Below are 14,470 nucleotides of genomic sequence, written 5' to 3'. Positions count from 1 at the left end.
AACCCAGGATCTGGCCAACAAGTTTGCGAAAATGGCGAAAGTGTAAGCCAGATGCGCGCATATCCCAGACCTAACCCAGACATAACCGGTGTTATCCTCTAAAATATTGATCGGTTCCAGGTTTAATTGACTGCCTCAGTGTGGTACCACATTACTACGTGATTCGAACACGGAAAAAACCCAGGATCTGGTCAACAAGTTTGCGAAAAAGGCGGAATCATAAGCCAGATGCGTGCATTTCCCGGACCTAACCCAGACCTAACCGGTGTTATCCTCTAAAATATTGATCGAAACCAGGTTTAATTGACTGCTTCAGTGTATTACCACATTACTACGTGATTCAAACACGGAAAAAACCCAGGAGCTTGCCAACAAGTTTGCGAAAAAGGCGAAATCATGAGCCAGATGCGTGCATTTCCCGGACCTAACCCAGACCTAACCGCTGTTATCCTCTAAAATATTGATCGAAACCAGGTTTAATTGACTGCCTCAGTGTGGTACAACATTACTACGTGATTCAAACACGAAAAAAACCCAGGATCTGGCCAACAAGTTTGCGAAAAAGGCGGAATCATAAGCCAGATGCGTGCATTTCCCGGACCTAACCCAGACCTAACCGGTGTTATCCTCTAAAATATTGATCGAAACCAGGTTTAATTGACTGCTTCAGTGTATTACCACATTACTGCGTGATTCAAACACGGAAAAAACCCAGGATCTGGTCAACAAGTTTGCGAAAAAGGCGAAATCATGAGCCAGATGCGTGCATTTCCCGGACCTAACCCAGACCTAACCGCTGTTATCCTTTAAAATATTGATCGAAACCAGGTTTAATTGACTGCTTCATTGTGTTACCACATTACTACGTGATTCAAACACGGAAAAAACCCAGGATCTGGCCAACAAGTTTGCGAAAAAGGCGAAAGTATAAGCCAGATGCGCGCGTGTCTCAGACCTAACCCAGACCTAACCGGTGTTATCCTCTAAAATATTGATCGAAACCAGGTTTAATTGACTGCATCAGTGTGTTACCACATTACTACGTGATTCAAACACGAAAAAAACCCAGGATCTGGCCAACAAGTATGCGAAGAAGGCAAAATCATGAGGCAGATGCGGGCATAACCTAGACCTAACCCAGACCTAACCGGTGTTATCCTCTAAAATATTGATCGAAACCAGGTTTAATTGACTGCTTCAGTGTATTACCACATTACTACGTGATTCAAACACGGAAAAAACCCAGGATCTGGCCAACAAGTTTGCGAAAAAGGCGGAAGTATAAGCCAGATGCGCGCATATCCCAGACCTAACCCAGACCTAACCGGTGTTATCCTCTAAAATAATGATCGAAACCAGGTTTAAGTGACTGCTTCAGTGTGTTACCACATTACTACGTGATTCAAACACGGAAAAACCCAGGATCTGGCCAACAAGTATGCGAAGAGGGCAAAATCATGAGCCAGATGCGGGCATAACCCAGACCTAACCCAGACCTAACCGGTGTTATCCTCTAAAATATTGATCGAAACCAGCTTAAATTGACTGCTTCAGTGTGTTACCACATTACTACGTGATTCAAACACGAAAAAAACCCAGGATCTGGCCAACAAGTATGCGAAGAAAGCAAAATCATGAGCCAGATGCGGGCATAACCCAGACCTAACCCAGACCTAACCGGTGTTATCCTCTAAAATATGGATCGAAACCAGGTTTAATTGACTGCCTCAGTGTGGTACAACATTACTACGTGATTCAAACACGGAAAAAACCCTGGATCTAGCCAACAAGTTTGCGAAAAAGGCGAAAGTATAAGCCAGAAGCGCGCATAACCCAGACCTAACCCAGACCTAACCGGTGTTATCCTCTAAAATATTGATCGAAACCAGGTTTAATTGACTGCCTCAGTGTGGTACAACATTACTACGTGATTCAAACACGAAAAAAACCCAGGAGCTTGCCAACAAGTTTGCGAAAAAGGCGAAAGTATAAGCCAGATGCGCGCATATCCTAGACCTAACCCAGACATAACCGGTGTTATCCTCTAAAGTATTGATCGAAACCAGGTTTAATTGACTGCTTCTGTGTGTTACCACATTACTACGTGATTCAAACACGAAAAAAACCCAGGATCTGGCCAACAAGTATGCGAAGAAGGCAAAATCATGAGCCAGATGCGGGCATAACCCAGACCTAACCCAGACCTAACCGGTGTTATCCTCTAAAATATTGATCGAAACCAGGTTTAATTGACTGCCTCAGTGTGGTACAACATTACTACGTGATTCAAACATGGAAAAAACCCAGGATCTGGTCAGCAAGTTTGCGAAAAAGGCGAAAGTATAAGCCAGATTCGGGCTTATTCCGGACCTAACCCAGACCTAACCGGTGTTATCCTCTAAAATATTGATCGAAACCAGGTTTAATTGACTGCCTCAGTGTGGTACAACATTACTACGTGATTCAAACATGGAAAAAACCCAGGATCTGGTCAGCAAGTTTGCGAAAAAGGCGAAAGCATAAGCCAGATGCGCGCATATCCCAGACCTAACCGGTGTTATCCTCAAAAATACTGTCCGAATCCAGGTTTAATGGATTGTTTCTGTGTCGTACCACATTACCACGTGATTCAAACCCGAAAAAAACCCAGGATCTAGCCAACAAGTTTGCGAAAAAGGAGAAAGTATAAGCCAGATGCGGGCATAACCCAGACCTAACCCAGACCTAACCGGTGCTGTCCTCTAAAATATTGATCGAACCAGGTTTTATTGACTGCCTCAGTGTGCTACAACATTACTACGTGATTCAAACACGGAAAAAACCCAGGATCTGGTCAACAAGTTTGCGAAAAAGGCGAAATCATGAGCCAGATGCGTGCATTTCCCGGACCTAACCCAGACCTAACCGGTGTTATCCTCTAAAATATTGATCGAAACCAGGTTTAATTGACTGCTTCAGTGAATTACCACATTACTACGTGATTGAAACACGGAAAAAACCCAGGATCTGGCCAACAAGTATGCGAAGAAGGCAAAATCATGAGCCAGATTCGGGCTTATCCCGGACCTAACCCAGACCTAACCGGTGTTATCCTCTAAAATATTAATCGAAACCAGGTTTAATTGACTGCTTCAGTGAATTACCACATTACTACGTGATTCAAACACGAAAAAAACCCAAGATCTGGCCAACAAGTTTGCGAAAAAGGCGAAAGTATAAGCCAGATGCGCGCATATCCTAGACCTAACCCAGACATAACCGGTGTTATCCTCTAAAGTATTGATCGAAACCAGGTTTAATTGACTGCTTCTGTGTGTTACCACATTACTACGTGATTCAAACACGAAAAAAACCCAGGATCTGGCCAACAAGTATGCGAAGAAGGCAAAATCATGAGCCAGATGCGGGCATAACCCAGACCTAACCCAGACCTAACCGGTGTTATCCTCTAAAATATTGATCGAAACCAGGTTTAATTGACTGCCTCAGTGTGGTACAACATTACTACGTGATTCAAACATGGAAAAAACCCAGGATCTGGTCAGCAAGTTTGCGAAAAAGGCGAAAGTATAAGCCAGATTCGGGCTTATTCCGGACCTAACCCAGACCTAACCGGTGTTATCCTCTAAAATATTGATCGAAACCAGGTTTAATTGACTGCCTCAGTGTGGTACAACATTACTACGTGATTCAAACATGGAAAAAACCCAGGATCTGGTCAGCAAGTTTGCGAAAAAGGCGAAAGCATAAGCCAGATGCGCGCATATCCCAGACCTAACCGGTGTTATCCTCAAAAATACTGTCCGAATCCAGGTTTAATGGATTGTTTCTGTGTCGTACCACATTACCACGTGATTCAAACCCGAAAAAAACCCAGGATCTAGCCAACAAGTTTGCGAAAAAGGAGAAAGTATAAGCCAGATGCGGGCATAACCCAGACCTAACCCAGACCTAACCGGTGCTGTCCTCTAAAATATTGATCGAACCAGGTTTTATTGACTGCCTCAGTGTGCTACAACATTACTACGTGATTCAAACACGGAAAAAACCCAGGATCTGGTCAACAAGTTTGCGAAAAAGGCGAAATCATGAGCCAGATGCGTGCACTTCCCGGACCTAACCCAGACCTAACCGGTGTTATCCTCTAAAATATTGATCGAAACCAGGTTTAATTGACTGCTTCAGTGAATTACCACATTACTACGTGATTGAAACACGGAAAAAACCCAGGATCTGGCCAACAAGTATGCGAAGAAGGCAAAATCATGAGCCAGATGCGTGCATTTCCCGGACCTAACCCAGACCTAACCGGTGTTATCCTCTAAAATATTGATCGAAACCAGGTTTAATTGACTGCTTCAGTGTGTTACCACATTACTACGTGATTCAAACACGAAAAAAACCCAGGATCTGGCCAACAAGTATGCGAAGAAGGCAAAATCATGAGCCAGGTGCGGACATAACCCAGACGAAACCCAGGCCTAACCGGTGTTATCCTCTAAAATATTGATCGAAACCAGGTTTAATTGACTGCTTCAGTGTGTTACCACATTACTACGTGATTCAAACACGAAAAAAACCCAAGATCTGGCCAACAAGTTTGCGAAAAAGGCAAAATCATGAGCCAGACGCGGGCATAACCCAGACCTAACCCAGACCTAACCGGTGTTATCCTCTATAATATTGATCGAAACCAGGTTTAATTGACTGCTTCAGTGTGTTACCACATTACTACGTGATTCAAACACGAAAAAAACCCAGGATCTGGCCAACAAGTATGCGAAGAAGGCAAAATCATGAGCCAGGTGCGGACATAACCCAGACGAAACCCAGGCCTAACCTTGTGTTATCCTCTAAAATATTGATCGAAACCAGGTTTAATTGACTGCTTCAGTGTGTTACCACATTACTACGTGATTCAAACAAGGAAAAAGCCCAGGATCTGGCCAACAAGTATGCGAAGAAGGCAAAATCATGAGCCAGATGCGGGCATAACCCAGACCTAACCCAGACCTAACCGGTGTTATCCTCTAAAATATTGATCGAAACCAGGTTTAATTGACTGCTTCAGTGTGTTACCACATTACTACGTGATTCAAACACGAAAAAAACCCAGGATCTGGCCAACAAGTATGCGAAGAAGGCAAAATCATGAGCCAGGTGCGGACATAACCCAGACGAAACCCAGGCCTAACCGGTGTTATCCTCTAAAATATTGATCGAAACCAGGTTTAATTGACTGCTTCAGTGTGTTACCACATTACTACGTGATTCAAACACGAAAAAAGCCCAAGATCTGGCCTACAAGTTTGCGAAAAAGGCAAAATCATGAGCCAGACGCGGGCATAACCCAGACCTAACCCAGACCTAACCGGTGTTATCCTCTATAATATTGATCGAAACCAGGTTTAATTGACTGCTTCAGTGTGTTACCACAATACTACGTGATTCAAACACGAAAAAAGCCCAAGATCTGGCCAACAAGTATGCGAAGAAGGCAAAATCATGAGCCAGGTGCGGACATAACCCAGACGAAACCCAGGCCTAACCGGTGTTATCCTCTAAAATATTGATCGAAACCAGGTTTAATTGACTGCTTCAGTGTGTTACCACATTACTACGTGATTCAAACAAGGAAAAAGCCCAGGATCTGGCCAACAAGTATGCGAAGAAGGCAAAATCATGAGCCAGATGCGGGCATAACCCAGACCTAACCCAGACCTAACCGGTGTTATCCTCTAAAATATTGATCGAAACCAGGCTTAATTGACAGTTTCAGTGTGTTACCACATTACTACGTGATTCAAACACGAAAAAAACCCAGGATCTGGCCAACAAATTTGCGAAAATGGCGAAAGTGTAAGCCAGATGCGCGCATATCCCAGAACTAACCCAGACCTAGCCGGTGTTATCCTCTAAAATATTGATCGAAGCCAGGTTTAATTGACTGCCTCGGTGTGGTATCACATTACTACGTGATTCAAACACAGAAAAAACCCAGGATCTGGTCAACAAGTTTCCGAAAAAGGCGAAATCATAAGCCAGATGCGCGCATATCTCAGACCTAACCCAGACCTAACCGGTGTTATCCTCTAAAATATTGATCGAAACCTGGTTTAATTGACTACTTCAGTGTGTTACCACATTACTACGTGATTCAAACACGAAAAAAGCCCAGGATCTGGCCAACAAGTATGCGAAGAAGGCAAAATCATGAGCCAGATGCGGGCATAACCCCGACCTAACCCAAACCCAAACGGTGTTATCCTCTAAAATATTGATCGAGTCCAGGTTTAATTGACTGCTTCAGTGTGTTACCATATTACTACGTGATTCAAACACGAAAAAAACCCGGGATCTGGCCAACAAGTTTGCGAAGAAGGCAAATTCATGAGCCAGATGCGGGCATAACCCAAACCTAACCCAGACCTAACCGGTGTTATTCTCTAAAATATTGATCGAAACCAGGTTTAATTGACTGCTTCAGTGTGTTACCACATTACTACGTGATTCAAACACGAAAAAAACCCAGGATCTGGCCAACAAGTATGCGAAGAAGGCGAAATCATGAGCCAGATGCGTGCATTTCCCGGACCTAACCCAGACCTAACCGGTGTTATTCTCTGAAATATTGATCGAAACCAGGTTTAATTGACTGCCTCAGTGTGGTACAACATTACTACGTGATTCAAACACGAAAAAAACCCAGGATCTGGCCAACAAGTATGCGAAGAAGGCGAAATCATGAGCCAGATGCGTGCATATCCCAGACCTAACCCAGACCTAACCGGTGTTATCCTCTAAAATATTGATCGAAACCAGTTTTAATTGAATGCCTCAGTGTGGTACCACATTACTACGTGATTCAAACACGGACAAAACCCAGGATCTGGTCAACAAGTTTGCGAAAAAGGCGAAATCATAAGCAAGATGCGTGCATTTCCCGGACCTAACCCAGACCTAACCGGTGTTATCCTCTAAAATATTGATCGAAACCAGGTTTAAGTGACTGCTTCAGTGTGTTACCACATTACTACGTGATTCAAACACGGAAAAACCCAGGATCTGGCCAACAAGTATGCGAAGAGGGCAAAATCATGAGCCAGATGCGGGCATAACCCAGACCTAACCCAGACCTAACCGGTGTTATCCTCTAAAATATTGATCGAAACCAGCTTAAATTGACTGCTTCAGTGTGTTACCACATTACTACGTGATTCAAACACGAAAAAAACCCAGGATCTGGCCAACAAGTATGCGAAGAAGGCAAAATCATGAGCCAGATGCGGGCATAACCCAGACCTAACCCAGACCTAACCGGTGTTATCCTCTAAAATATTGATCGAAACCAGCTTAAATTGACTGCTTCAGTGTGTTACCACATTACTACGTGATTCAAACACGGAAAAAACCCAGGATCTGGCCAACAAGTTTGCGAAAAAGGCGGAAGTATAAGCCAGATGCGCGCATATCCCAGACCTAACCCAGACCTAACCGGTGTTATCCTCTAAAATATTGATCGAAACCAGGTTTAAGTGACTGCTTCAGTGTGTTACCACATTACTACGTGATTCAAACACGGAAAAACCCAGGATCTGGCCAACAAGTATGCGAAGAGGGCAAAATCATGAGCCAGATGCGGGCATAACCCAGACCTAACCCAGACCTAACCGGTGTTATCCTCTAAAATATTGATCGAAACCAGCTTAAATTGACTGCTTCAGTGTGTTACCACATTACTACGTGATTCAAACACGAAAAAAACCCAGGATCTGGCCAACAAGTATGCGAAGAAGGCAAAATCATGAGCCAGATGCGGGCATAACCCAGACCTAACCCAGACCTAACCGGTGTTATCCTCTAAAATATGGATCGAAACCAGGTTTAATTGACTGCCTCAGTGTGGTACAACATTACTACGTGATTCAAACACGGAAAAAACCCAGGATCTAGCCAACAAGTTTGCGAAAAAGGCGAAAGTATAAGCCAGAAGCGCGCATAACCCAGACCTAACCCAGACCTAACCGGTGTTATCCTCTAAAATATTGATCGAAACCAGGTTTAATTGACTGCCTCAGTGTGGTACAACATTACTACGTGATTCAAACACGAAAAAAACCCAGGAGCTTGCCAACAAGTTTGCGAAAAAGGCGAAAGTATAAGCCAGATGCGCGCATATCCTAGACCTAACCCAGACATAACCGGTGTTATCCTCTAAAGTATTGATCGAAACCAGGTTTAATTGACTGCTTCTGTGTGTTACCACATTACTACGTGATTCAAACACGAAAAAAACCCAGGATCTGGCCAACAAGTATGCGAAGAAGGCAAAATCATGAGCCAGATGCGGGCATAACCCAGACCTAACCCAGACCTAACCGGTGTTATCCTCTAAAATATTGATCGAAACCAGGTTTAATTGACTGCCTCAGTGTGGTACAACATTACTACGTGATTCAAACATGGAAAAAACCCAGGATCTGGTCAACAAGTTTCCGAAAAAGGCGAAATCATAAGCCAGATGCGCGCATATCTCAGACCTAACCCAGACCTAACCGGTGTTATCCTCTAAAATATTGATCGAAACCTGGTTTAATTGACTACTTCAGTGTGTTACCACATTACTACGTGATTCAAACACGAAAAAAGCCCAGGATCTGGCCAACAAGTATGCGAAGAAGGCAAAATCATGAGCCAGATGCGGGCATAACCCCGACCTAACCCAAACCCAAACGGTGTTATCCTCTAAAATATTGATCGAGTCCAGGTTTAATTGACTGCTTCAGTGTGTTACCAGATTACTACGTGATTCAAACACGAAAAAAACCCGGGATCTGGCCAACAAGTTTGCGAAGAAGGCAAATTCATGAGCCAGATGCGGGCATAACCCAAACCTAACCCAGACCTAACCGGTGTTATTCTCTAAAATATTGATCGAAACCAGGTTTAATTGACTGTTTCAGTGTGTTACCACATTACTACGTGATTCAAACACGGAAAAAACCCAGGATCTGGCCAACAAGTTTGCGAAAAAGGCGAAATCATGAGCCAGATGCGTGCATTTCCCGGACCTATCCCAGACCTAACCGGTGTTATCCTCTGAAATATGGATCGAAACCAGGTTTAATTGACTGCCTCAGTGTGGTACAACATTACTACGTGATTCAAACACGGAAAAAACCCAGGATCCGGGCAACAAGTTTGCGAAAATGGCGAAAGTGTAAGCCAGATGCGCCAATATCCCAGACCTAACCCAGACCTAACCGGTGTTATCCTCTAAAATATTCATCGAAACCAGGTTTAATTGACTGCTTCAGTGTGTTACCACATTACTACGTGATTCGAACACGAAAAAAACCCAGGATCTGGCCAACAAGTATGCGAAGAAGGCGAAATCATGAGCCAGATGCGTGCATTTCCCGGACCTAACCCAGACCTAACCGGTGTTATTCTCTGAAATATTGATCGAAACCAGGTTTAATTGACTGCCTCAGTGTGGTACAACATTACTACGTGATTCAAACACGGAAAAACCCAGGATCTGGCTAACAAGTTTGCGAAAATGGCGAAATTGTAAGCCAGACGCGCGCATATCCCAGACCTAACCCAGACCTAACCGGTGTTATCCTCTAAAATATTGATCGAAACCAGGTTTAATTGACTGCCTCAGTGTGGTACCACATTACTACGTGATTCAAACACGAAAAAAACCCAGGATCTGGCCAACAAGTATGCGAAGAAGGCGAAATCATGAGCCAGATGCGTGCATTTCCCGGACCTAACCCAGACCTAACCGGTGTTATTCTCTGAAATATTGATCGAAACCAGGTTTAATTGACTGCCTCAGTGTGGTACAACATTACTACGTGATTCAAACACGAAAAAAACCCAGGATCTGGCCAACAAGTATGCGAAGAAGGCGAAATCATGAGCCAGATGCGTGCATATCCCAGACCTAACCCAGACCTAACCGGTGTTATCCTCTAAAATATTGATCGAAACCAGTTTTAATTGAATGCCTCAGTGTGGTACCACATTACTACGTGATTCAAACACGGACAAAACCCAGGATCTGGTCAACAAGTTTGCGAAAAAGGCGAAATCATAAGCAAGATGCGTGCATTTCCCGGACCTAACCCAGACCTAACCGGTGTTATCCTCTAAAATATTGATCGAAACCAGGTTTAAGTGACTGCTTCAGTGTGTTACCACATTACTACGTGATTCAAACACGGAAAAACCCAGGATCTGGCCAACAAGTATGCGAAGAGGGCAAAATGATGAGCCAGATGCGGGCATAACCCAGACCTAACCCAGACCTAACCGGTGTTATCCTCTAAAATATTGATCGAAACCAGCTTAAATTGACTGCTTCAGTGTGTTACCACATTACTACGTGATTCAAACACGAAAAAAACCCAGGATCTGGCCAACAAGTATGCGAAGAAGGCAAAATCATGAGCCAGATGCGGGCATAACCCAGACCTAACCCAGACCTAACCGGTGTTATCCTCTAAAATATTGATCGAAACCAGCTTAAATTGACTGCTTCAGTGTGTTACCACATTACTACGTGATTCAAACACGGAAAAAACCCAGGATCTGGCCAACAAGTTTGCGAAAAAGGCGGAAGTATAAGCCAGATGCGCGCATATCCCAGACCTAACCCAGACCTAACCGGTGTTATCCTCTAAAATATTGATCGAAACCAGGTTTAAGTGACTGCTTCAGTGTGTTACCACATTACTACGTGATTCAAACACGGAAAAACCCAGGATCTGGCCAACAAGTATGCGAAGAGGGCAAAATCATGAGCCAGATGCGGGCATAACCCAGACCTAACCCAGACCTAACCGGTGTTATCCTCTAAAATATTGATCGAAACCAGCTTAAATTGACTGCTTCAGTGTGTTACCACATTACTACGTGATTCAAACACGAAAAAAACCCAGGATCTGGCCAACAAGTATGCGAAGAAGGCAAAATCATGAGCCAGATGCGGGCATAACCCAGACCTAACCCAGACCTAACCGGTGTTATCCTCTAAAATATGGATCGAAACCAGGTTTAATTGACTGCCTCAGTGTGGTACAACATTACTACGTGATTCAAACACGGAAAAAACCCAGGATCTAGCCAACAAGTTTGCGAAAAAGGCGAAAGTATAAGCCAGAAGCGCGCAAAACCCAGACCTAACCCAGACCTAACCGGTGTTATCCTCTAAAATATTGATCGAAACCAGGTTTAATTGACTGCCTCAGTGTGGTACAACATTACTACGTGATTCAAACACGAAAAAAACCCAGGAGCTTGCCAACAAGTTTGCGAAAAAGGCGAAAGTATAAGCCAGATGTGCGCATATCCTAGACCTAACCCAGACATAACCGGTGTTATCCTCTAAAGTATTGATCGAAACCAGGTTTAATTGACTGCTTCTGTGTGTTACCACATTACTACGTGATTCAAACACGAAAAAAACCCAGGATCTGGCCAACAAGTATGCGAAGAAGGCAAAATCATGAGCCAGATGCGGGCATAACCCAGACCTAACCCAGACCTAACCGGTGTTATCCTCTAAAATATTGATCGAAACCAGGTTTAATTGACTGCCTCAGTGTGGTACAACATTACTACGTGATTCAAACATGGAAAAAACCCAGGATCTGGTCAGCAAGTTTGCGAAAAAGGCGAAAGTATAAGCCAGATTCGGGCTTATTCCGGACCTAACCCAGACCTAACCGGTGTTATCCTCTAAAATATTGATCGAAACCAGGTTTAATTGACTGCCTCAGTGTGGTACAACATTACTACGTGATTCAAACATGGAAAAAACCCAGGATCTGGTCAGCAAGTTTGCGAAAAAGGCGAAAGCATAAGCCAGATGCGCGCATATCCCAGACCTAACCGGTGTTATCCTCAAAAATACTGTCCGAATCCAGGTTTAATGGATTGTTTCTGTGTCGTACCACATTACCACGTGATTCAAACCCGAAAAAACCCAGGATCTAGCCAACAAGTTTGCGAAAAAGGAGAAAGTATAAGCCAGATGCGGGCATAACCCAGACCTAACCCAGACCTAACCGGTGCTGTCCTCTAAAATATTGATCGAACCAGGTTTTATTGACTGCCTCAGTGTGCTACAACATTACTACGTGATTCAAACACGGAAAAAACCCAGGATCTGGCCAACAAGTTTGCGAAAAAGGCGGAAGTATAAGCCAGATGCGCGCATATCCCAGACCTAACCCAGACCTAACCGGTGTTATCCTCTAAAATATTGATCGAAACCAGGTTTAAGTGACTGCTTCAGTGTGTTACCACATTACTACGTGATTCAAACACGGAAAAACCCAGGATCTGGCCAACAAGTATGCGAAGAGGGCAAAATCATGAGCCAGATGCGGGCATAACCCAGACCTAACCCAGACCTAACCGGTGTTATCCTCTAAAATATTGATCGAAACCAGCTTAAATTGACTGCTTCAGTGTGTTACCACATTACTACGTGATTCAAACACGAAAAAAACCCAGGATCTGGCCAACAAGTATGCGAAGAAGGCAAAATCATGAGCCAGATGCGGGCATAACCCAGACCTAACCCAGACCTAACCGGTGTTATCCTCTAAAATATGGATCGAAACCAGGTTTAATTGACTGCCTCAGTGTGGTACAACATTACTACGTGATTCAAACACGGAAAAAACCCAGGATCTAGCCAACAAGTTTGCGAAAAAGGCGAAAGTATAAGCCAGAAGCGCGCATAACCCAGACCTAACCCAGACCTAACCGGTGTTATCCTCTAAAATATTGATCGAAACCAGGTTTAATTGACTGCCTCAGTGTGGTACAACATTACTACGTGATTCAAACACGAAAAAAACCCAGGAGCTTGCCAACAAGTTTGCGAAAAAGGCGAAAGTATAAGCCAGATGCGCGCATATCCTAGACCTAACCCAGACATAACCGGTGTTATCCTCTAAAGTATTGATCGAAACCAGGTTTAATTGACTGCTTCTGTGTGTTACCACATTACTACGTGATTCAAACACGAAAAAAACCCAGGATCTGGCCAACAAGTATGCGAAGAAGGCAAAATCATGAGCCAGATGCGGGCATAACCCAGACCTAACCCAGACCTAACCGGTGTTATCCTCTAAAATATTGATCGAAACCAGGTTTAATTGACTGCCTCAGTGTGGTACAACATTACTACGTGATTCAAACATGGAAAAAACCCAGGATCTGGTCAGCAAGTTTGCGAAAAAGGCGAAAGTATAAGCCAGATTCGGGCTTATTCCGGACCTAACCCAGACCTAACCGGTGTTATCCTCTAAAATATTGATCGAAACCAGGTTTAATTGACTGCCTCAGTGTGGTACAACATTACTACGTGATTCAAACATGGAAAAAACCCAGGATCTGGTCAGCAAGTTTGCGAAAAAGGCGAAAGCATAAGCCAGATGCGCGCATATCCCAGACCTAACCGGTGTTATCCTCAAAAATACTGTCCGAATCCAGGTTTAATGGATTGTTTCTGTGTCGTACCACATTACCACGTGATTCAAACCCGAAAAAACCCAGGATCTAGCCAACAAGTTTGCGAAAAAGGAGAAAGTATAAGCCAGATGCGGGCATAACCCAGACCTAACCCAGACCTAACCGGTGCTGTCCTCTAAAATATTGATCGAACCAGGTTTTATTGACTGCCTCAGTGTGCTACAACATTACTACGTGATTCAAACACGGAAAAAACCCAGGATCTGGTCAACAAGTTTGCGAAAAAGGCGAAATCATGAGCCAGATGCGTGCATTTCCCGGACCTAACCCAGACCTAACCGGTGTTATCCTCTAAAATATTGCTCGAAACCAGGTTTAATTGACTGCTTCAGTGAATTACCACATTACTACGTGATTGAAACACGGAAAAAACCCAGGATCTGGCCAACAAGTATGCGAAGAAGGCAAAATCATGAGCCAGATTCGGGCTTATCCCGGACCTAACCCAGACCTAACCGGTGTTATCCTCTAAAATATTGATCGAAACCAGGTTTAATTGACTGCTTCAGTGAATTACCACATTACTACGTGATTCAAACACGAAAAAAACCCAAGATCTGGCCAACAAGTTTGCGAAAAAGGCAAAATCATGAGCCAGACGGGGGCATAACCCAGACCTAACCCAGACCTAACCGGTGTTATCCTCTATTATATTGATCGAAACCAGGTTTAATTGACTGCTTCAGTGTGTTACCACATTACTACGTGATTCAAACACGAAAAAAACCCAGGATCTGGCCAACAAATATGCGAAGAAGGCAAAATCATGAGCCAGATGCGTGCATTTCCCGGACCTAACCCAGACCTAACCGGTGTTATCCTCTAAAATATTGATCGAAACCAGGTTTAATTGACTGCTTCAGTGTGTTACCACATTACTACGTGATTCAAACACGAAAAAAACCCAGGATCT

This window comes from Colletes latitarsis, chromosome 9 (genome assembly GCF_051014445.1).
Source record: "Colletes latitarsis isolate SP2378_abdomen chromosome 9, iyColLati1, whole genome shotgun sequence".
NCBI lineage: Eukaryota > Metazoa > Arthropoda > Insecta > Hymenoptera > Colletidae > Colletes > Colletes latitarsis.
This window is presented reverse-complemented; position numbering follows the sequence as displayed.